This window comes from Piliocolobus tephrosceles, chromosome 11 (genome assembly GCF_002776525.5).
Source record: "Piliocolobus tephrosceles isolate RC106 chromosome 11, ASM277652v3, whole genome shotgun sequence".
Lineage (NCBI taxonomy): Eukaryota > Metazoa > Chordata > Mammalia > Primates > Cercopithecidae > Piliocolobus > Piliocolobus tephrosceles.
Window position 1 is genome coordinate 28,215,647 of NC_045444.1, and position 24,055 is coordinate 28,239,701.

A 24,055-nucleotide genomic window follows, 5' to 3' on the forward strand; every position below is an offset into this window, starting at 1 on the left:
TGGGGAACTCCTAATATCTCCTTGAAACTTTCTTCAGAAAAAAGATAATATTCAGTCTTCTTCATTTTCAGCCATCGAGAATAAGAATTACTATGGGTCATTTTATATGCATTTTAAATAATTCATACCAAACATTTAGTTTCCAAAGTGAAAATGGTCATACAGATTGTTGTGATAAAAATCTGTTTTATGTAAAACTTGTGAAACAGAGCCAACTGATCACATTAATGGAATTATTTTACTACAATATACGATGCAAAAACATTAGTATTCCATCTTCTTGGGCAGCTTCCTGCTTATCACATTCTACAGGGAAATTGAGAATGAAGAGTTTTGAATCTCTAAAATGTTGCCAAATCTGGGAGAAAAATTTCAAGTAACTCAGGATAAAATGAATCCTCAACAACTTTTAAAACAAAGCCTACTTTTGTCCACTTGTGGATAAAAAAATGTTTATTATTATAATTTCATAAAGATCATTCTGTATTCCAAAGTTATTTGATTGTCACCAACATGCAAGGAAATGGCATGTTGTCAGTTTACCTCACCTTACCTACTGGAAATCACAGGAAGTGGTTAGGGAACTTAATTCATTTTTATTGTGATTGGTGGTAACCAAGTTTTGAGAGAAGTCAACATGCCTAAACTATTTAATGCTAAGCTAATAACTGAAGTGATGTTTCTGTAAGTAAATTGACAGTAAAAAATTTCAGTTTTCTCATGTAGAGGTAAAGCTTTGATTGAACACTTGGTGACTTTTGCTGAAAAGATCTAGGGAAACAGAAAGCATTTCTATGTAATACTTTGGTCCTTATCTAAAGCTTATATAAAGAAATTTAAATAAAGTGAAATGTATATTTATACTTAATTTGAATCTTGACTCTTTCGGAAGCAAATTCTAGGTCAGAGTTTTAGCAAAAGATATGGTCCTGAATAATTTAAAATATTCATTCATCCCTAATAATCATGTGTATTTCTAAATAGTAAAAAGTCGGAAATAATGTTAAATTTTCTACAGAGCTGCATATGGGTATCCACATTTCCTTTCATTACTTATATCTCCGGCAAATTGTATTTGAAAAACCACCAGTGAAAAGACAATGAAATTTCTAATTCAACCTCTTCTGTAATATATTCTGGCAAATAAAATGTTCTTGTCCTTGGGCCTAAATTTTCACAATTAATTATTTAGCTAATTTAAATTCACATATTAAAAACTACTGTTTTAAGAGAGAATAGTCATCCGCTTGAGTAGAATCACAAATTATTTTTTCGATTTAATAAAATTGGTGCAATGCACAAGTCATTATGAACCATGTTAATTTTCCTGCAGATGAAAATCTGATTTGTACAGAGATAATTACAAGTGTGCACATTTCTAGTAATTTTCAGCATTATATCTAATTCATGTCATTAAAACTTAATTGAGGACCTACTATGGGCTTAATATCTAGCTGATGCTTAGAACCTGAAAAAGAAGTCTAGAGCAAGGACTATGCTCCAAAAAGGATTACAATACTCTCTAAGGGGATAAAAACCATAAATGTCAGGTTAATTCTATATACTCCATTCTATCATGTCTCTGAGCTTTTTAGCACAATACAAGTCAGTAGTCTACCTAGCCATCAAGGTATATTTCAAATGCCACTATCTCTATACCTGCAACGATTCATTCAGCTAGACACAGACTTTTGCACTGTATTTTCACCCATAGGATTATTCTTGACCTGAATGTCAACAATTCTAATATGTGTAATTATTTTCATATTTTATGATTTAAGAGCAATCATAATTAAAATAATGATAGTAATTAATATACAGTCCTTATATGTCAGCTATTTTTGAGTGATTTGCATAGATTAACTCATTCATTCTCCCAGCAATTTTATTTGGTAAGTTCCATTATTACACATTTTGCAGATGGAGAAAGTTAAGTATAGAAAAGTTAAACATCCTCCCAAAGTTCCTACTCCTAGTGGGTGGTACCCTCAGTCTTTGAATCCCAAAGGTTTGGCTCCTGAAACTGTGTCCTTAAGTATCACTGCCTGTTCTGACTACAACGTAATGAGTTAATGCTTAGCACAAACCGAATCTGATATAAATCAGTGATGCATCTTACAACAACTGGTTTGTTAGCTATAGGGAAATGTGGTATTTTTCTAATATTATTTTAAATTGTTAAGTATAATCTAGCTTAAACTCCCTACTGGACAAAAAATTATTTGTGGATTCTACAACATCTTACAAAATCGACCACAGGCTCTGTTGATGTTAATGCTTAGTAAATACTTATCATATAAGTGAATAAGAAATAATCATGCTAATTATATAATAGCTTGTATATAAAATGTCAAAAGGGAACTCAATATTACACAAATTTTGAAAAGTAAATGATGACTAATTAGGATGGATTTTTAAAGGAAAAATGTTAAGAGAAGAACTCATACTTGAACTGGACTTTGGAGAATTTTTTGGTTTGAATACACAAATAGGATGGGAGAAATGTGAAGGAAACATTTCTCAAAGGAGAAATGTGTAAGCAAAGCTTCAGGGGTAGAATTACATATTCAGGACTAAATGAATATAACAATTTTGGTAAAGTAAAGGATTCCATTATGGAGATAAACTGGAAGATACAGACAGAGATAAAGCTGGACGAAGATGGGTGCAGTCACTGAGAGGCAAGTAAGGAGTTTACAGTCCGTTAAAGCTGATAGAAAGTACCTCCACAAAGTGAGGTTTTAGGATTATTAATCTAGTAGCAATTTGAAAGAAAGGTAAGTTCGACAGTGATTCACAACCTAGAACAGTAAAATAGGTAGTGAGCTAATGAAAACCTGTAAAAAGATGATGACTGTGACAAGACAAAAGAAGTGACCAATTGAAAAAAGAAATACACATTTTAAAAGCTAACTATCCTTAGCAATAAGTAGACATAAAGGGAAAATGAAGAATCAAGAACTGAAGACAGTTCAGTCAGCAAAGAAGAATGTAGAGAAATAAAATTATATTTACAGTCATACGCCCTCGGTTCAATTCTCAATTACTAACTGGTGAATTTGTAGTAATGTTTTAATGTTCCTTAGCCTTCATTGCTTCAAATGTGAAATGGGAACGAAAATGATACTTACTTCATCTGGTGGTTATGAAGACTAGGTAAGATTGAGGGAGAAGAGTAGGGTCTTGAGGCAGGGAACTTCAGGTCAATTGATGCTGAATCAAGGAAAAACACCAAGGTCTCAGGGAAGGGAATCTGAGGCCATTTCGTGCTGACTTCCCAAAGTTGGATCAAAAGGAAAACACTTGGGTCTGGGGAATGGAACCTAAGGCCAGTTACCACAAACTTCCCAAAGCTAAGACAAAAAGAAAAAAAAAAAAACCTACACTGAATAATAAAGGATCAAAGGCTACTCTCCCTACAACACTTCCCCTTCCTCCACATCTCAGATAGCAGATAGAAAGGGAGAGTGCCTTGGACTGGCCCTGGGTCAAGCAGGGATGATATCTTCATATGCACAGGGTACCAATTAGCCACAGACCAAATCCTTCATCCACATAAGGGGTAACCAATAGGAACCTCAAAAGGAGTACTTAAAATCCACAGAACTTTGTAACTGTGATGGAGGTGGGGGCCATCTGGAGCAGCCACCGCCGGGATGGCCAGCTGTAGCAAGGGAGGCATGGCCAACACTGTGAGCTCCATGGAGCCAGTGGGAGCCAGGAACAGGTGGAAGCCCTGCTCCCTACCGAGTTGGCAGGGCAGGAGCTCTGTGCTCCCAGGCACAGTTGCAGCTGTCCAGACATGGCTGTGGACCCAGACATCCATGTACTCTCAGGGGCCCAGGAAGTCCCCTGTCCCTGTGGGTTCGAAAGTGCCTGTTCCTGGTACCCACTCTCTCTGCTCCTGGTGCCCACTCTGGTGCAGAGCCAAGTTGTGGCTGAGCCTGGGCACTGTTGTAACATGGCCAGGTGTTTGCTCACTTGGGGTGGCACTAACACATCAGCCCCGTGCCTCCTTGGTCCCCTCCAGACTTTGGGTGCCAATGAGCATGGAAAGGAGGCCAGGAGGCTGAGGGAAGTAGGTGTCCCTCAGCACAGACAGCCTGGGCACTGTGGACAGCATGTTGAGGATGGCTGGAGGCAGACAGGTTCCTAGGTAGGAAAGGGGGAGTCCCCAGTGAAGCTCCACCTTTAATCCAGAGACTGCCTGAAGCCTGGGTGCCAGGTTGCCAGTTTCAGGTGGAGTCTGCCACCTGGAGTGAGGATTTATGGTGCCTTTTCCAGGGCCATCCATGGCTGCTAATGGACCAGTCAGCACACTCTTCCTTCCTTCTGAGCCCATAAGATCCCTGGACTCAGCCAACCTCAGATGCTCTTTGGGACAACCTGCTTGTGGATAGTAGCTACCCACTTCAGGTCTTCAGAGAGCTGTTCTGTCACTCAATAAAGCTCCTCTCTGCCTTGGTCACCCTCCAGTTGTCTGTGTAACCTTATTCTTCCTGGATGTGGGACAAGAACTTGGGATCCACCAAACAGTAGGAGCCAAAGAAGCTGTAACATATTCCTGGCTGGCTTGCAGAGCTTCAGACAGTGCCACACTCCCAGACTGTGGGAATGAAGAATGGTGATACTTCAGGGGACGCAGACCTTGGGGTTCCCTGAGCCAGAGCTGTGGTAACACTATAGCCCTCTTGTTCTCCTCTGCCACCAGGCAACCACCCAACACAACAGGAGCAGTGAGACTGAAAGAGCAGTAACAGAAACGAACTGAAACACACCCCCACAAAACATTCCCTTTCCCTGCTTGCCACACTGTGGGTGATGAGGAGAGAAGACCTTCAGACCTCCCTAAGCCAGGGTTGTGAAATTCTGTAACAATACCCTTTTGAGACTGCAGTTCCTGGCATCTCTGAACAATCTGGCACCATCGTGTCCCCCTTGTCCAGGTGCTGGTACCTGCAGCAGAAGCGGCTTGAGGTATGTCTGGTTCAGTTGCAACCTAGCACAGAGCCAGCACCTGTGTCAGTGCCTGTAGCTGCCCACCCTGCCGCAGCATCCAGCATGCCTGGCTGTGCAAGGTGGCTAGACCCCATACTGACTCGCTCACATACGCTTTGCCGTTCTGCGCCTGGCTTGTCCTTGGCAAGCATGGGATCTGGGCCAGTAGCTCAAGATGAGTGCAGCCTGCTGGGCTGAGTGGATGGAATGAGCCCAGTACCCAGTGAGCACAAGCAAAACCCAAGCAGAGGTGGCACTGGCCACAGAAGTTTCTAGTTGGTGAAAAGACACCCTAAGGACTGTGACAACTGTGCCTCTGAGCTGCTTGTTCAGGCCCACTCCCACCCAGTAGAGTGCTTTCTCACTTTCATAAATTCCCCCTTTTGCTGCTTTGTTCCTGTGTTTCATTTCTTTGTTACTTTGTGCATTTTGTCCAGCTATTCATTCAAAACAAGAAGGACCTGGACATCTCACACTCAAGGCCCTCCTTCCAGGAACAAGATGATATATGTAAACTCCTTAACATAGTGCCTAGCAGGTAGGGAACACTCAACAGCTACTAACATATATCTTACTATTAACTTGGTATTAAATTAATAAAAAAATAAAATTCCGAGTATTGTTCTGCTGATTTGAGCCTAAATGACTCAAAAATGTGACAGCTAAATGGGCTCCTAAATGAAAGCTGTTTGGGGCAAAAGATAATATTCTAAATATTTTTATTTTCAATAATTATTAAGGAACTTGGAAATCAGACCAAGAAGTTAAGAGCAAGCAATAAGAAGGGACTTTTTAAATAAATCTTTTTGGGTTGAGCTGAAATAAAAGCATTGCCTCCCTTATTCCTACAATGGCTTAGGAAGCACAGTCAAAAGGATTTTCTCAAATTCTGTAAGCCAGACCATTTTCTGCCTTTAGTGTGCTACCCTAAATCTAGATTGTTTTTGTAGAGACTAACAACTGACAATGTGGTATATAATTTGAATAGAGGATGTATGATCCTAGAAGCTAAGGGAATTTCAGAATGTATACATCAATACATTACAGGAGATAAACATAAGAAATATTCACTGGACTATAAGCTCCAAGGGGGCAGACACTGTGTCTGTTCTATTCAAAATTAGATACCCCAAAAGGTGCTTGCACTCAACAAGCAGATTTTGAGTGAACAATATTTTTGAGTTAAGAAAAATGTGACTACTATTTATTATAAGTTTACACAAGGCTGCCCGTCTTGTCAGAAGTGGAGCCAAAAGATGATTCTACAGCTGCCTAATCAAAAGCCTGTTTTGTCTTTCCACATATGTGTCAGTAACTGAGTTCAAACTTTTAGTGCTTTTAACAATGCTCAAGGGAGAAAATGGGATTAGTTGATAAGGCTAATATTCAACTTTTATTCATTAACTACAATATGTTCTTTGGTTATGAGAAGTAACATCAAAAAATTTTTAATGAAAAGTGAATATTTCTGAGGACCTTAAATTATGTTATAGAAATCCTAATATTATGAGTATCAAAATGTATTTTGAAATCTCAAAACTCCAACTAGAGAAGTTTTGCCTTGATCTAAGCAGACTTTTCCCTAACATCTTACTTTTATGCAATTAATGCAAAATATTTTTGGAAGGTGGGAGATACTTATTTGCTTGTATTAAATTCAGAGTTACTTTCTGTTCATCTTCGAGATAAGTAGAACTATCTGTCTGAAATTCAGTCCTAATGAAACACTCTACTTATGGGCTTAGTGAAATTAACTACATTTATATTACATCCTTCTGGAAATTGAAGGCAAATTGGGAATGGCATAAAGCTGCAGTAATATTGTTCCATTTTTTTGACAGGCGTCAGAATTTTCCACAGAATCTTTAGAATTAATGTAGATAAGTATCAGAAATTCAGTCCTAAATACACATTGAATGGAAAGATATATGAAAGTTCAAATAGATAAAATAAGTTGTTTTACTTATTTTTACAACTGTTAGATTTTTGAAACTAGTTTGTAAAAGTCCATGTATGTTAGTTTTCTGGAGCAACAGAAATGCATGTTTTAGCCTCTCTCTATACTCCACAATGTTTTCTCTATCTCAGTTGATGCTGGAAACAAAATACACATTTTAAATATATCAATTTATAATCTTTTTTTCCTAAAACAATGTTAGATTTTTTTTTTATCTAGCACTTTTGATATTAGCTGAACAACCCTTCATTTTCCATGACAGTTTTTTAGACATGACTTGCAACCACATTTTATGCTTTGAATATTAGCCAAGTGTCTGAGATTTTTTGTTTGTTGGTTGGTTCATTTTAATTTTATTCAGTAACCCTAGTCTTCCAAATAAAGGAACACAAAGTGACAATTAAATGTGGATAGCATGATTCTTAAGTGTTTCAGTACTCTTCCTCATTGTTTTGCTTTACATTATTTTATTTATAAATATACTGAGCTTAAGGAACAACTTATCTTTACAGCCTCATCAATTTAAAAGCTACATTTGATTTAATTAATAGGGTGAGTTTATGGGAAAAGCTTTTAATCGATGGGCATTCGTTTAAGATATCTTGGCCTTTTGAAAGAGATGCACTATGATAATTGGTCTAAGATCATGTTAGAGAGGGCAGGTCACTTTATATTCTCTCCCAACTAATAGAGAAGTCAGGTGAGGTTGTTTCCTGACACAGCCACTATTTCATTATTTTGGCTGATATTACTGACCCCAGAAAGCTATTTCCAGTATTACTTGGGCCCAGTAGATATAGTCATTGGCAAGCACCATGAAAATATGGAAAACAAGTTGTTCTATTCATATCAGAACATCAATTTACCATTAATTTTCCACTTTTGATTACACACGTTTCATCTATCAAAGCCATCATATTGTTATCTACAAACAAAATAGGCAATTCTGGTTTGGTGACCAAGGCTAATTATTATTGTGGATGTAAGAGGAAGCTGTATTTTAGACCACGTTTTGACACACTAAGGCTTTGGTCAAATAATCTTATTCAGTAATTTTCAACTTTAACTGCATCCTATTAACTCATTTGAGCATTAAAACATAAATAAGTAAAACAAATCAGAATGCTGATGATTGTATCCCACTCCCAGAGTTTTATCCTTCTATTTTTTTGATATATCAAATATTCCAACTATAATCTTAACATACTTGTAATATTTTTTTTTTGTAAATAAGCAGTAGCAAATTTGACCCAGAGTTGAAAAGTCCAGAGAGAATATTTTATGTAATTCATATATTTTTAAATTAAAAATGCATTTCCCTTCTTTTCAGTGACATTGAGGCTGTAGATATCTTCTACTTAACAATTTTTAAATTTTTTTTAGTTAATGAAGTACATCTAATCTAATCTAAAAAACAAAATAGGGCCAAATCCAATCCTAAATGTGGTATTTTTAGAAGACAGACCCCTAAATATTTTACCTTTTCAGTTAAAATATACTTCCACCTGAACATGTAAGTACATTCCACATTGTTACCCCAAAGTAAAAAGGTTTGATTAGTTGGTTACTGTATAATATAAACCTACCACTATTATTCCACAGAATTTTGAGTCTCTTAATATTCAAGCCTCTCTCAGGAGGAATTATCAGACTGTGATATCTTCCATTTTCAACATAGTAGAGAAAATATAACCTGATTGTTATAGCTACATTATTGCTGTGTTTGACAGAGAAAGAGAGGATAGATAGTCTTTAACCCTATGAATCTTAAAACCTCCTAAGAGCAGACCCAGCTGTTGTTGCTCCAGAAAATGCAATAAAAATCTTTGATTATTCAGATAATTAATTTAAATTATATAAAGAGAAGGGCAAATTTAGAGATTTTTAGTCTCAGAAAAATGGAAAAGATACCAAAGGGAAGCTGATATAAAAATGAGGAAGAAAGCTTTTTAACTAAAATTCTCATCCCTTCGAAGCCCTAATATTTGAAGCCATGAATATCATCCTGACATCATGATTTGTGGCTGTAGTATTTTCCCCCTTCTCTATTCAACTAAGAAAATTTGAGCTGGTCATTCATCTCAATCTATGTTACGGGGGCTCCAAACCCTGTTGAATTATTGCTGAATTTATACATAAGTCATTGAGGTTGACCAAGGAAGACAGACCAAGGAGCACATTTTCTATGTTTACACCAAGGGAATTAAGATCAAACATATAGAGTTGAATTTTTTGGACATTCAGAAGCTATGAAAATCTCATCCCAAACGCAAAAGAAGGAAGTAAACCTAGACACATTCCATCTTTACCTGACAGAGAAATTTATGATTGCCTTGAGATGAAAACGTCCTTGCCTCTTTGCTATTTGTCTATATCTTTTTGTCCCTAATTGTATCTGGGGTTCATTGTATCAGTTACCTTCAAGCTATTTTTTTCTTTATATTTCATCTTATCATAAATTCATGAGACTGGAGAAGACCTTGAGAGTCTCAGTTTTATCTCTCCTTCTCCTCAGACAATATTCTTTCTTCACAATCACAGGCTGCAAAAACTGCTCAGAGTACTCAGTCAAGTGTTCCACATTTGTTAGCACCAGATGATGTCACTCTCCTTGTTTCTATAGCTTTTTACAGAAACATTTTATCCTTTGAGATCTTCTTGGGAATCTTCCTATCTTTTGATAAAAATTTATGTTGTGCTACATGAACTCATAGACTTATTACTTGACTTTATTTCACTTTAAATGCATTATTTTATTTTTATCCTTTTGAATATGTATTCACTTTGTACTTTGTTTTTAACCAATTTACCTTTATATTTTTCCTCCTTCACTCAAAAACTAGAATCTAAAAGCCTCTTGTCTACTAATATTTGAGAATCTAGAGATTACCTTTTATTTCAGAATAAAAAAAAAACAAGCTTAAATTGTCTGTATCTATATTATCTACTGTCTATCTATCTATCTCCAAATTTTATATTTTATACTTTGGTTTTATTGTCATCACTTCTGTTGCCTTTCCAATTTAATTAATCCTATGAATTCCCTACTCTGATAGACAACATAACACTACAGGTTGAAATCATAGAACAATTAACCCCCAGGACCATTGCAGTCACGGCCCCAGGTTTCAATATGCCACAAACACCCATCAATTTAATTTGAAATTAATTTGGCTTTTCCTAGTTATTTGAAAACACCAACAGTTGTCGGTTCCCTTCAGTGAACTAAATGTGAATAGTTATTATCCTGCAAGCATTTCTCCTGAGGTGAAAGAAAATGTGAGCTCTTATCATAGATACCCTCACCACCCTTGCCCACAACCTTCTGAAGACCTGACCCTAAGTATATTTGAAAGATATTTTACCATCCTTTCTAGTAGATAAGAACTTAAATTTAATTACAGTAAGTCCAAAATCATAGCTTTTGGGAAAGAGTCATATACTAAATCCAGGTTTATAGATAACCATAAAATTGAAAAAGTTGGAACTTAGACCTAACTTAGAACTGACTTTTAATACCAAGTTATTGAGCAGTCCATTTAGATTAAGGGAAAAAAGTGAAATATTTTACTCATGGATTACAATCTCCTTTGAGCTTGGTAGCTTATTTTCAGGTCTCTGTTTTTCCTTCTAAACCTACTATAAACCTTAGTGTAAAATGTTTTACATGTATTATTGGCCAAGATAATAAAAATGCTTAAATGTAATTCAGAGGTATTTATCAAATGCATTGTTCCTAATCTAATATTCCACATATTATAAATAAGTAAAGTATGGTCAGCCAGGTTTTTGTTTTGTTTTTTTTTTCTGTCTTGTTAAATTTGAACATCACAATAAAGGCCTATTATATTTTGTTCTTATTTATGTTATTAAAATTTTATTTTAATACGCTTTTTTATTTCTGAAGTGTGAATTCTTTTACATTCCAATGGATACTAATATTCTGTGGGAAATAACATGTAAGTAAAACTGAAGAAACATTTACTAGAAAGTGAAACAAAATTCTGTAAGATCATTTTCAGAAAAAAAACTAGGCAAATTTTTGACTTTCAATGAAATACTTTATTTTTAATTTTCTATCTGCTGGACCTAGCCTTTTTGAAAATTAAATTTTGAACATTGTTCTTCTGTCTTTCCTTTCATTGTCACTTTCTTTCATCTTCATCTCAATTATTACGAAAACAAACACTAATTTTGTGAATTACATCCCTCCCTCCCTTCTATTCAAGGATGAGTTTGGTTTTCATCTTAACATGGATCAGCAAATATCATTGTATTTCAGGAAATTAAATATCTCATTACAAATTAATACAATGGCAATTTGCTTAATTGAGGATACTTTGAAATAGTTAATTGGAAAGGTGCTTTCATACCTTATCTTACTTACTATTCATACCTACTGATATGATTTGGCCACGTCTTCACCCAAATTTTATCTTGAATTGTAGCTCCTATAACCCCCACATGTTGGGAAAGGGACCCTGTGGGAGGTAATTGAATCACAGGGGTGGGTTTTTCCTGGTCTGTTCTCATGATAGTGGATAAGTCTCATGAGAGCTGATGGTTTTATAAAGAGCAGTTCCTCTACGCAGGCTCTCTTGCCTGCTGCCATGTAACACATGCCTTTACTCCTCCTTTGCTTTTGGCCATGATTATGAGGCCTCCCCAGCCATATGGAATTGTAACTCCATTAAATCTCTTTTTTTCTTCACAAATTACCTAGTTTCAGGTATGTCTTCATAGCAGTATGAAAATAAACTAATATACCTACACGACAAGGTAGGTATTATTACCCCCCTTTACACAGATTAGAAAATCGAAGTATATTGAGATTTATCATTCTTCCCATATCTTTATTGTATGAAAACCCTCAGGCATCTTAGAATAGATGAATTTTACTCAAGCTTTTCTTGAACAAAATAATTTACATAGGATTTGAAATGTAGACAAAGTTGCTAATCAGATATGAATGTAACTTCTACATCCTTAAATACTTCCTTGTTATTTAAAGTGTGTCTGGTCCTCTCTTTACAAGTTAAAGAGCTCAGTTTCAACATACTCAGAATATGATCAAACTAGACAGTCTGGTATGAGAATCCATTCCAATTAACTATTTCAAAGTGTCCTCAATTAAGCAAATTGCCATTGTATTAATTTGTAATGAGATGTTTAATTCCTTGAAATACAACGATATTTGCTGATCCATGTTAAGATGAAAACCAAACTCATCCTTGAACAGAAGGGAGGGAGGGATGTAAACATTACATTCATGTTTGGTTAACACCAACCCTAGTGTTCAATCACCCTCCTCTGAGACTCATCTTAGACATCCAGCTGTCTGTTTGTTAAAGAGATTTACTACTTATTTTTTCCTCTGACCCCAATAAGTTTCTTATCCCTATTACATTATTTCTTAAGATACATCTTTAACATCATCCCAATTAGGTTACCTCTTTAAGTAATTTTTGTGTTTCTTTCTTCCATATATCATTTTTTCTCCATTAGCTGAAGATTATTTTTCTGTTTTTCTGTATCTATAGTAACGTCCTTTGCTTTCCACTCCTAATATTTTCACTCTAGCAAGAAATGTCATATATCCTGGATAGAAAGTTTTAATAGTGTAGGAACTGGAACATTTAGTAAATTTTCAAAATGTTTATAGTTTATGTTTCAGCATATTTGCCCATTAGTCAAATTTACCCAATTTCAACTTATGCCTGAAAGGATGAAGGCAACGGTTTATGACCAAACTGTACTTCATGGTTTCCAGTAACATTTGAGTTTAAAGAGATTGCCTGCACTAGGTATATGTTATAAAAAAATGCAGGTTAAATGGAAACGTTGTCATTTATTTAATTTTTAATTTTTAATTTTTATTTAATTTTAGACAGTTTAAGAGTAGAAAGTGCTTTATCTCAATTTCCACTTAAAATACCTAATATTGTTCACTATTCAAAGAATTTTACATTTAAATTTAGTTACCCTTTTAGTCAGACACTATAGCCTCTTTAGAACATTGTTGTTGATGAGCTTAGTGCACTAAACGTTCTTTATAGTTCTCCAAGTAAATATTTGGGAAGAAAATACTGCTGAGAAGACACAGAGCATATGTGAGGAACTGACATGGGTAAGCTCTGCTTTGGGTATCAAAATGCTTACAGTTAGTGCTCAGATACAGGGCAGTTTCACCAATGAATCCAGGAAAATAGAATGAATATTTGGCATCTTTCTTTCCAATCTGCTTCGGAATATTTTATTCATGGTATGGACAATCTGAATTTTTTTCGTTAAAGTGATGAAGTCTCACTGTACACAAACATAGGGAATTATAACTTGTCAGCTAATTAAAAATATGTCAAACTAATAAGAGCACCCTCTCTTACAAGCACATATGGAAAAACTCTTCTTGAAAATGGAAGTTCTACTGTATTAAACCAAAGAAAGATTCCTTGCTTGAAGAACTTTGATTTTGTGTTGAAAGTTCCATAAGACTCCTCCTGTATGATATTCTTTTCTTTTGTTCATGCAAATTGATGGGGCACATGAGAATTGTGTTACATGTATAAAATACATAGTAATCAAATCAGGATATTCAGGGTGTCCATCACCCAAACACAATATGTTTTTGTTGAGTTACTTATTCTACTCTGTTATCAAACATTGGATTTATTCCTTCCATCTTACTGTATGTTTTTACCCTTTAACCCATTTATTTTCATTCTCCTCACTCCCCTCTTCTTACCCTTCCCAGTCTCTATTATCTATTTTTCCACTCTCTACCTCTACATGTTCAAAGTGTTTAGCTCCCACATATAAGTGAGAACATGCAATTTGTCTTTTTGTGATTGGCTTATTTCACTGAAGATAATGACCTCCAATTTTATCCATGTTGCTGCAAATGATATGATTTCTTCGTTGCCAATTTCCGATGGCGGGGTGCTATGCTCCTCATCTTCAAGGCTTTCCTCTCCATTGGAAAACTCTTGAACTACCACTCCACTGTATGTTAGCAGTTCCTGGGCCAAATGTGCTGTTGATGTTGTGAGTTGTCTCTGCTGCTTTATGACCCATTTTGAACTCGAATAAGAAAGTCACTGAAATTTGCTTAGTGTCTAATATCATTTCCATAGTCTAAAATAAACAGAATAAACAGCAAGTAATTAGTTACTAGCAAAAAAAATAAAGTGAGAAATGCGTATTAAAATGATGTAAAACATAATCACATTTATTTAAGAATGTATTCCATTATCAAACAGCAAATTTCAACAATGCAACAATCACAATTACTTTTGCATCAACCTAACGCAAAATGATATTTCTAAACAAATCTTCCCAATGCCTAGTCTTTTCTGGAGGCTAGTCAATGAGGACTGATTGCAGAATAATGATGATGATGATGATGATGATGATGATGATGATGATGATGATGATTCAGTATATAGTTGAAGTTCATGTAGGGGGGATATTCAACAGGATGCTGGAGACAAGGTGACTGGGAATATATGCAGGAGCTCTTTTTAGTTCTTGAAGCATGCCCTAAAATGCCTCCAGTTTTATTTTTTTCTTTACATTCAGGATCTTATAAAATCAAATAAAGTATTCTTGAAAATATATAAAGTAACATTAGCAAATAAAGAGAGCAGCTTATGAAAAAAATGTTTAGTGGCAAATTCCAAACAATATATGGCTATAATTACAAGGTGGATCTGAAGTTATTTCCTCCTAATCATTTGAAAATATTTCTAAAGCAAACAATAACTAGGGTTTTCTGTGTCTTAGTCACAGTCTGAAATGTTTTCCCTTTTTGTCATTCTGTTCTTCTCACCCACATACCCCAAGCAGGAATCAATTACTTCTGACTGTTGTTTGATATCAGTTGCTATATCAACAATATTTTAGATTCTTACTACAATTAAACAAAAGTTAATATTTTAAATATGAAGTCTTTTACATCATCTTAGCATAAATTGACACATTTCTGCTATTACTCAATGGCTCTGTCTATGAACAAATGTCTTTGAACCAATCTCTGCAAATTAAAGAATTTTTTTTTTTTTTTTTTTTTTTTTTGAGACAGAGTCTCACTCTGTTGCCCAGGCTGGAGTGCAGTGGCATGATCTCAGCTCACTGAAAGGTCTGCTTCCTGGTTTCACTCCATTCTCCTGTCTCAGCCTCCTGATTAGCTGGGACTGCAGGCGCCACCACCACTTCCGGTTAATTTTTTGTATTTTTTAGTACAATCAGGGTTTCACTATGTTAGCCAAGATGGTCTCGACCTCCTGACCTTGTGATCTGCTCACCTCAGCCTCCCAAAGTGCTGAGATTAAGGTGTGAGCCACTGTACCCAGCCTGCAAATTAAACATTCTAAGAGATGCAGTGAATGATGTCTTCAAATATAAGCAGGCTGGACAAATTTCCTGGTCTGTAAAGGCTGTCCATTGCACTAGGGCATGGCATGTTACAAACCTCACTGGGTTGGGCAAGCAGACCAATATATTTTGGAATGTGTGCTGTCTGCAACACCATTATTCACAAGTTTTTTTTCCCATGTACATCTCCCTCTAGCAACTACATTAGGCTAATGCCTCCAGGACTCAAACTAAACAATCTGCAAGATGATGTTTTCCCATGGCCTTATTATTACATGCACACTAGACAATAGTTGTAAATAGAGGGGTGATATAAAATGTAATTTTATATGTAAATGAAGGATACATAGGATCTCTGGGCAATAACTTAAAATATTTTGTGGAAGTAATTTGCACATTTGGAAATAGGATTTTGACAGACATGTAAAGTAAAAAGGTACTTTGAAAACCACAATCGACAGGATATCATGATGGGGGACGTACAGGGAGTACAGATTCTAGACATTTTTCTTTGCAAATATGTTGATGTGATTTCACAAGGTGATTCATCTTAATTATGATTACCTTCCAATGCAGACAGAGAATGATTTTCAAATATATTCTCTAAACATTCTTTTTAAATAAAATAAACACCTTTCTCTTGCTCTCTTTTAACCTGATTTTTGGGTGGCATCAAATATCATATTCAGGTGGTATTTTCAATTAGAATGTAAAAGCAATCATATAATTGGTGGGGGATGGTGACAAGGTGAAGTAATCAGAAACGGGATATTTCCATCGAGTTCTAGATGTACCACAGCGGTGTGTGGAGTGACCATATTAAAGAGAACACTTGTAGTGTTTTAAAGTATGAAAAAATGATAAATATCTCATGTAAAGATCAAAAACCATCTTCAGAGGGAAAAATGCTGAGTTGTATCCACTCTGTTGTGCTTTCAAATGAATCCCCCAGTCAACTTATCAAAACATTTCTAAAGACTATGTTTTGGTGCTTTTCTAGAGATTGTACTGACCTTTCAGATTTAAATTTAGTTTTCAGCTTTAAAATTAGTTTTGAAATTATGTGTTCACTAATTTGCAGAATGTCTAAGGAGACATTTAATTCAAAACATTGTACTAAGACATTCAGAGTAAAAATATAATTGTATTTTTTATATTGTCTTTTCCTCTGGCATTTCAGGAAAATCCATGTCTTCAATACAATCCACATTCTGCAAGAAAGGATAGTATGCCTTCTCAGTAATTTATCACTTTCTGTATGATGGAAAGGCTCATTTTCTAAAAGAAATATCAGAAAAGTGAAGGAAAGCACTTTGTACATTATTTCATCATTTTATCAAGAACAAAAAGAATGGTTTAATACTTCCTGTAATTCCACTTTCTCCTTCTGCATACAAATTAACTTGCACAAGTTCAAGATTAACAGATCCTAATTGAAATGCTAAAAGACAAATATACAGTGTAATTATCCAGTTTGAAGTTTAACATTTTTGAAGATATTTCTATGTGAAAAAAAAATCTGTTCAGAGACTTAACACATGTCATATTATAGAAAGAAATAAGCACTGAGTTTTCTAGATATTTTCAGTGCCTAACAAAATACGATATTTTATCTTGACTTTGTAACCAAGCACCATATTTTTTAGCAGATGACATTTCTCTTCAGATTACTCCATCCCATTATGAATTACCTCTGTTGGGAAGAAGGTGGGGAAAATATTTTTGTCAAAATGTAAATCTATGCACCTGAAACACACTATATTATGAATACAATAAAAAATTACACACATGCAAAATCTGTCTTTGCCAATTTGAAAAATAATCAAACCTTTAGAGCAAAAATACTGAGGCCTTAGTAGATAGCATAAAACCATTAGAGTGGTATATTTATACTTCCAAAGGTGGCATTCTCCTACCCCAATAAAACCTTTACATATATGCAAACAATAATGACAGAAATGTAATTGAAATATCCATAAAATGTTATGTTTTTTCTTATAGGATTGTTAAAAAGATGTTTTAGGCTACAGTGCTGCTAGAAAGCGCTATCATGTTGCACATACCAAGGCTTCTAATTAGACTTGTCAATCACTGATTGATTACCACCAAAAGATGAAAGAGCAATTGCATCCCAGCAATTATATTATCCTGAGGGTATAAAATGCAATGTTCTGCTCTCAGCTGTCAGGAAGGTTTCACTGAATGAAGGTCTGTTCTATCACCACAGGCTGTTCAAAGGTCCTTCTGAGAAAGAACCTAAATATCCCTTAAGCTCCAGAAATACTGTTATTCAGAAAAAAAAAAAGTAGTCAAATAAAATTGACTAAATTTTAATTGATGAATGAGAAAATTATCTCTGTAGCCTCATATTGTGTAAATTTAGAAAAATGTAGTTCATGGAAACACACAAAAGTACTGTTTCATACTTTATATGCTTCCTTTCTCTTTTCCCCTTCCATCACTCTCTCTCCCCCTCCTCTATTTTCTCTCTCTCTCATGCATACACACCTTCACTTCCGTGAACAGATACATGTATTTCCTTTTTGATGAATTAAAGTTTAAAAATATTCAGTGAATACTTATACTTCTATGCATATTCTAGCAAAGCAAGTATTTTTCTCATTTTCCTGAGAACAAAATATTGTCAGATTAATAATTATTTAGTAACGACTCAAGAATAAGTGCCAAATATTATTTTGCATTCCAAAATATGCTATTTGGAATAATAATGTTTCCTGGAGCATCATTTTAGATGTATCTTCCACATTCTAAAGTCAAAATTATGGACAAATGTGGTTAGAAACTCAACAGGCATAATGACTGTTGTAGTTTCAAATATTCTGGGAAAAAAATAAACAAACAGGTAATTGATTTGGAATAGACTTGAAACCTAAGAGTCTTATTTTAAATTTAGATCTTTTGCTTTTAGCCTTTCCAATAAAAAATATTCCATGACATTTCAGTTACTATTGCTGCCAGACAAACCACACAAAACTTGGAGTTGAAAGCACACCATTTTCTTGTGCTCAGAATTCTGCAGGTCAAAAATTAGGACAGGGCACAATGGAGCTAGCCTGTCTGCTTCACAATGTCTGAGACTCACCTGGGAATATTCCAGCAGGGAACTACATTCCTCTAGAGCCTTCTTCTCATGGCTTTCTGACACCAGAGTTAGGGTGACTTAAAGGACAGGCTCAGCCAAGGATATAAACTGGAGCACCTACATGAGGCTTTTTCATGTGGTTTGGGATTCTCACAACGCAATGGCTGGGTTCCAGGAGAAAGTGTCGTGAAAGTGAGCATCCCAGGAAGTTGCATAGACTTTTATAAATGAACACCACTGACACAGGATCATCTGTGCTGGGCTCTACCGGTTGAAGCAAATACAACCCCATCCATACTGGTGGCAAGAAAAGATGAAACTACCTCTCATGTGAGAAGGGTCAAATAATTTGCTATTATTATTTTTTAAAGCCACCAAAGTTTGTCTTTGGTCACAAGTTATTTATATTTATTACATCTACAAAATAGATTCAGATGTTCCCAAGACTCCCCAAATGTCTCAACTTTGTATGCAATTGAGTTCAAGTTCAAGGTCCAAGGTTCTGTCATCTGAATCAGGTCCAGATATGAATAAGTTTCCTTGGTATGATCCCTCTAGTACAATTTTAGTCCTTGAGTCCAATTCCTCTCCATCTGAAGATGGGAGAACTAAAGAACCAAACTACACTGATGGAATAGGCATAGGATAACTGCAGTGGTAGTGCAGCTCAAAAATAAAGGGTTGGAAGAAAGGGAAGAAAAGGACCAAAATTAATTACACAATGGTCACTGATCCACAGCGTTTCTGAAATCCAGGCAAGTATAAGTTGCTGATTTCTAAATTAGTGACCAGTCTTATTTTCTGGCTGTGAGCCTTAGAGTTATCTGTGCTGTTACCTCCCACTCTGGGTTCTTGTTCTGTCTCCTGAGGTTTTTTTTTTTGTTTGTTTTATTTTGTTTTGTTTTGTTTTGTTTTGTTTTTAATATATGCCCTGTTTGCAGCTGAAAAATTATTTCAACCTGATTTTGACTTGGAAAAAGCAAAGGGTCTAAAGTCTTTTTTAAATTTTATATTGTCTGTGTGCCTTCAAGTCCAAGTTTGTATAAAAATTATAAAACTTTGTGTGTTTCTTGTGTGCTGATCTATCATCCACTTTATTGGACAAAAGCCACACCTAACAATCTATTCTCTCTCAAAAACTCTGTAAAGCTTCTGTGAGACAATACCTTAAGAGTCTTAGAACCCCTAGTGCTTATTTAGCAAGGCATGTCTGAGAAAGACCTTTTATATGCTATACTTTTATATATACACTTATATATATATATATAAGGTGGTGTCTATGAGACACCACCTTAAACCTTTCAGAAGTCTTACAAAAGATGTTACAGTCATCCTTTGCTTCATTTTTATCTTTAAACCATATATTTCTCACAGCATCCTGGATTTGATCTTTGCCTCAAGTCTTTTTGTTATATGAAATATTCTGCTAGGGTTACTGGAAGTGGTGGCCATAAAAGTGTATCACTCGGATCTCCTGTGAGCAGAAGCCAATGGATGGATAATCCCAGCTGCTGCACTCTGAATACACCAGGTACGTGATGAGCCCATGTTTTCCTGGGCTGCTCACAATGAACAGGTGTGGCAAGGACACTAAGTAAATTGCTTTCCTGTGAAGTGTAAGATTCCTTCAATAGGAAATTTTTACCTATGGACTCCCCATCAACCTAGCAGAATTCTTAGAACTGTGCTGCAGTGTGAAATCTGCCTATCAAAACCTCTTTTCTTCCCTCTCTCCTTTACAGTGGATACACCTGCATCACACACTGATAGTTTTCCCATCCTCCTTTGGCTTCTTCATTCTTTTCCCTCATGGCATTTACTCCAGTAAATCTCTTGGACATGTAATCCCCACTTACCATCTGTTTCTTAGCGTACCTAATACAATGTTCTGGGGAGTAAGAATTATCATAGTGGATAAGGCTAAGTAGGAACCTCTGAAACTGTCCCACCTTTCCCTACCATGACAATAAATCAAAAACAATATGATACTGTGTGGTAGACAGAGTTTGGAGTCATCATTAATGTCCTGAAGGATATAGGAGTCAGGATCCTATCATATCTCCATTTAATTCACCAGTTCAGCCCCAGTAAAACTTTGATGGATCCTGGATATGACTATAGACATTACAGATTGCAACTGCTATGCCAGATGTAATATTATTGCAAAAACACATTATTTAGACTTCGTGTACATTGTATGTGGCCACTGATTTAGAAAATGCTTTCTTTTCCATTCAGAATAGAAAAATAGATCTAACAGATTGCATTCATGTGGGGTAGACAACAATATTCATTTATAGTTTTGCCTCACTTTTATGCTGATGTTCTCATACTCTGTCATAATATGGTCTGAAGAAACCTGTACCACCTGGACATCCGAAAAAACATTATACAGATCATTAGACTGATTACATCATGCTGATGAACAAAATGTAAAGAGGTGGCTAGTATGCCAGAGGTCTTGGTAAAGACACAAGAGCTTCAGAAATTGAGATATAAGTGCTGAAAATTTAAAAACTAACAGAGGAAATAAAGAATTCCCTGGCACATGAGACTTGGAATGCTAAAATTAGGAAAGTCTTAGACAAACTGGTGTGGTTGGTCACTGGATTTGGGTCATAAAATCTGGGTGATGGTCTATTCCTGGGGGCGGAGCAAGATGGCCGAATCGGAACAGCACTAGTCTCCAACTCTCAGTGCAAGCGACACAGAAGATCGGTGATTTCTGCATTTTCAACTGAGGTACTGCTGTCATCTCACTAGGGAGTGTCGGACAATCGGTGCTGGTCAGCTGCTGCAGCCCCACTAGTGAGAGCTGAAGGAGGGCGAGGCACCGCCTCACCTGGGAAGCACAAGGGGGAAGGGAATCCCTTTTCCTAGCCAGGGGAACTGAGACACACAACACCAGGAAAATCGGGTAACTCCCACCCCAATACTGTGCTTTAAGCAAACGGGCACACCAGGAGATTATATCCCACACCTGGCCGGGAGGGTCCCATGCCAATGGAGCCTCCCTCATTGCTAGCACAGCAGTCTGCAATCTAACCGCAAGGCAGCAGCGAGGCTGGGGGAGGGGCGCCTGCCATTGCTGAGGCTTAAGTAGGTAAACAAAGCTGCCGGGAAGCTCGAACTGGGTGGAGCTCACAGCAGCTCAAGGAAACCTGCCTGTCTCTGTAGACTCCACCTCTGGTGTCAGGGCACAGCTAAACAACAACGACAAAAAAAAAGCAGCAGAAACCTCTGCAGACACAAACGACTCTGTCTGACAGCTTTGAAGAGAGCAGTGAATCTTCCAACATGGAGGTTGAGATCTGAGAAGGGACAGACTGCCTGCTCAAGTGGGTCCCTGACCCCTTAGTAGCCTAACTGGGAGACATCTCCCACTAGGGGCAGTCTGACACCCCACACCTCACAGGGTAGAGTACACCCCTGAGAGGAAGCTTCCAAAGCAAGAATCAGACAGGTACACTCGCTGTTCAGCAATATTCTATCTTCTGCAACCTCTGCTGCTGATACCCAGGCAAACAGGGTCTGGCGTGGACCTCAAGCAATCTCCAACAGACCTACAGCTGAGGGTCCTGACTGTTAGAAGGAAAACTAACAAACAGGAAGGACACCTATACCAAAACCCCATCAGTACGTCACCATCATCAAAGACCAGAGGCAGATAAAACCACAAAGATGGGGAAAAAGCAGGGCAGAAAAGCTGGAAATTCAAAAAATAAGAGCACATCTCCCCCTGCAAAGGAGCACAGCTCATCGCCAGCAATGGATCAAAGCTGGTCAGAGAATGACTTTGACGAGATGAGAGAAGAAGGCTTCAGTCCATCAAACTTCTCAGAGCTAAAGGAGGAATTACGTACCCAGCGCAAAGAAACTAAAAATCTTGAAAAAAGAGTGGAAGAATTGATAGCAAGAATAATTAATGCAGAGAAGGTCATAAACGAAATGACAGAGATGAAAACCATGACACGAGAAATACGTGACAAATCCACAAGCTTCAGTAACTGACTCGATCAACTGGAAGAAAGAGTATCAGTGATTGAGGATCAAATGAATGAAATGAAGCGAGAAGAGAAACCAAAAGAAAAAAGAAGAAAAAGAAATGAACAAAGCCTGCAAGAAGTATGGGATTATGTAAAAAGACCAAATCTATGTCTGATTGGGGTGCCTGAAAGTGAGGGAGAAAATGAAACCAAGTTGGAAAACACTCTTCAGGATATCATCCAGGAGAACTTCCCCAACCTAGTAGGGCAGGCCAACATTCAAATTCAGGAAATACAGAGAACACCACAAAGATACTCCTCCAGAAGAGCAACTCCAAGACACATAATTGCCAGATTCACCAAAGTTGAAATGAAGGAAAAAATCTTAAGGGCAGCCAGAGAGAAAGGTAGGGTTACCCACAAAGGGAAGCCCATCAGACTGACAGCAGATCTCTCGGCAGAAACTCTACAAGCCAGAAGAGAGTGGGGGCCAATATTCAACATTCTTAAAGAAAAGAATTTTAAACCCAGAATTTCATATCCAGCCAAACTAAGTTTCATCAGTGAAGGAGAAATAAAATCCTTTACAGATAAGCAAATGCTTAGAGATTTTGTCACCACCAGGCATGCCTTACAAGAGACCCTGAAGGAAGCCCTAAACATGGAAAGGAACAACCGGTACCAGCCATTGCAAAAACATGACAAAATGTAAAGACCATCGAGGCTAGGAAGAAACTGCATCAACTAACGAGCAAAATAACCAGTTAATATCATAATGGCTTGATCAAGTTCACACATAACAATATTAACATTAAATGTAAATGGACTAAACGGTCCAATTAAAAAACACAGACTGGCAAACTGGATAAAGAGTTAAGACCCATCAGTCTGCTGTATTCAGGAGACCCACCACACATGCAGAGACATACATAGGCTCAAAATAAAGGGATGGAGGAAGATCTACCAAGCAAATGGAGAACAAAAAAAAGCAGGGGTTGCAATCCTATGCTCTGATAAAACAGACTTTAAACCATCAAAGATCAAAAGGGACAAAGAAGGCCATTACATAATGGTAAAGGGATCAATTCAACAGGAAGAGCTAACTATCCTAAATATATATGCACCCAATACAGGAGCACCCGGATTCATAAAGCAAGTCCTTAGAGACTTACAAAGAGACTTAGACTCCCATACAATAATAATGGGAGACTTCAACACCCCACTGTCAACAATGAAACAGAAAGGTAACAAGGATATCAAGGAATTGAACTCATCTCTTCACCAAGCGGACCTAATAGACATCTATAGAACTCTCCACCCCAAATCAACAGAATATACATTCTTCTCAGCACCACATCGCACTTATTCCAAAATTGACCACATAATTGGTAGTAAAGCACTCCTCAGCAAATGTAAAAGAACAGAAATTATAAAAAACTGTCTCTCAGACCACAGTGCAATCAAACTAGAACTCAGGACTAAGAAACTCAATCAAAACAGCTCAACTACATGGAAACTGAACAACCTGCTCCTGAATGACTACTGGGTACATAACAAAATGAAGGCAGAAATAAAGATGTTCTTTGAAACCAACGAGAACAAAGATACAACATACCAGAATCTCTGGGACACATTTAAAGC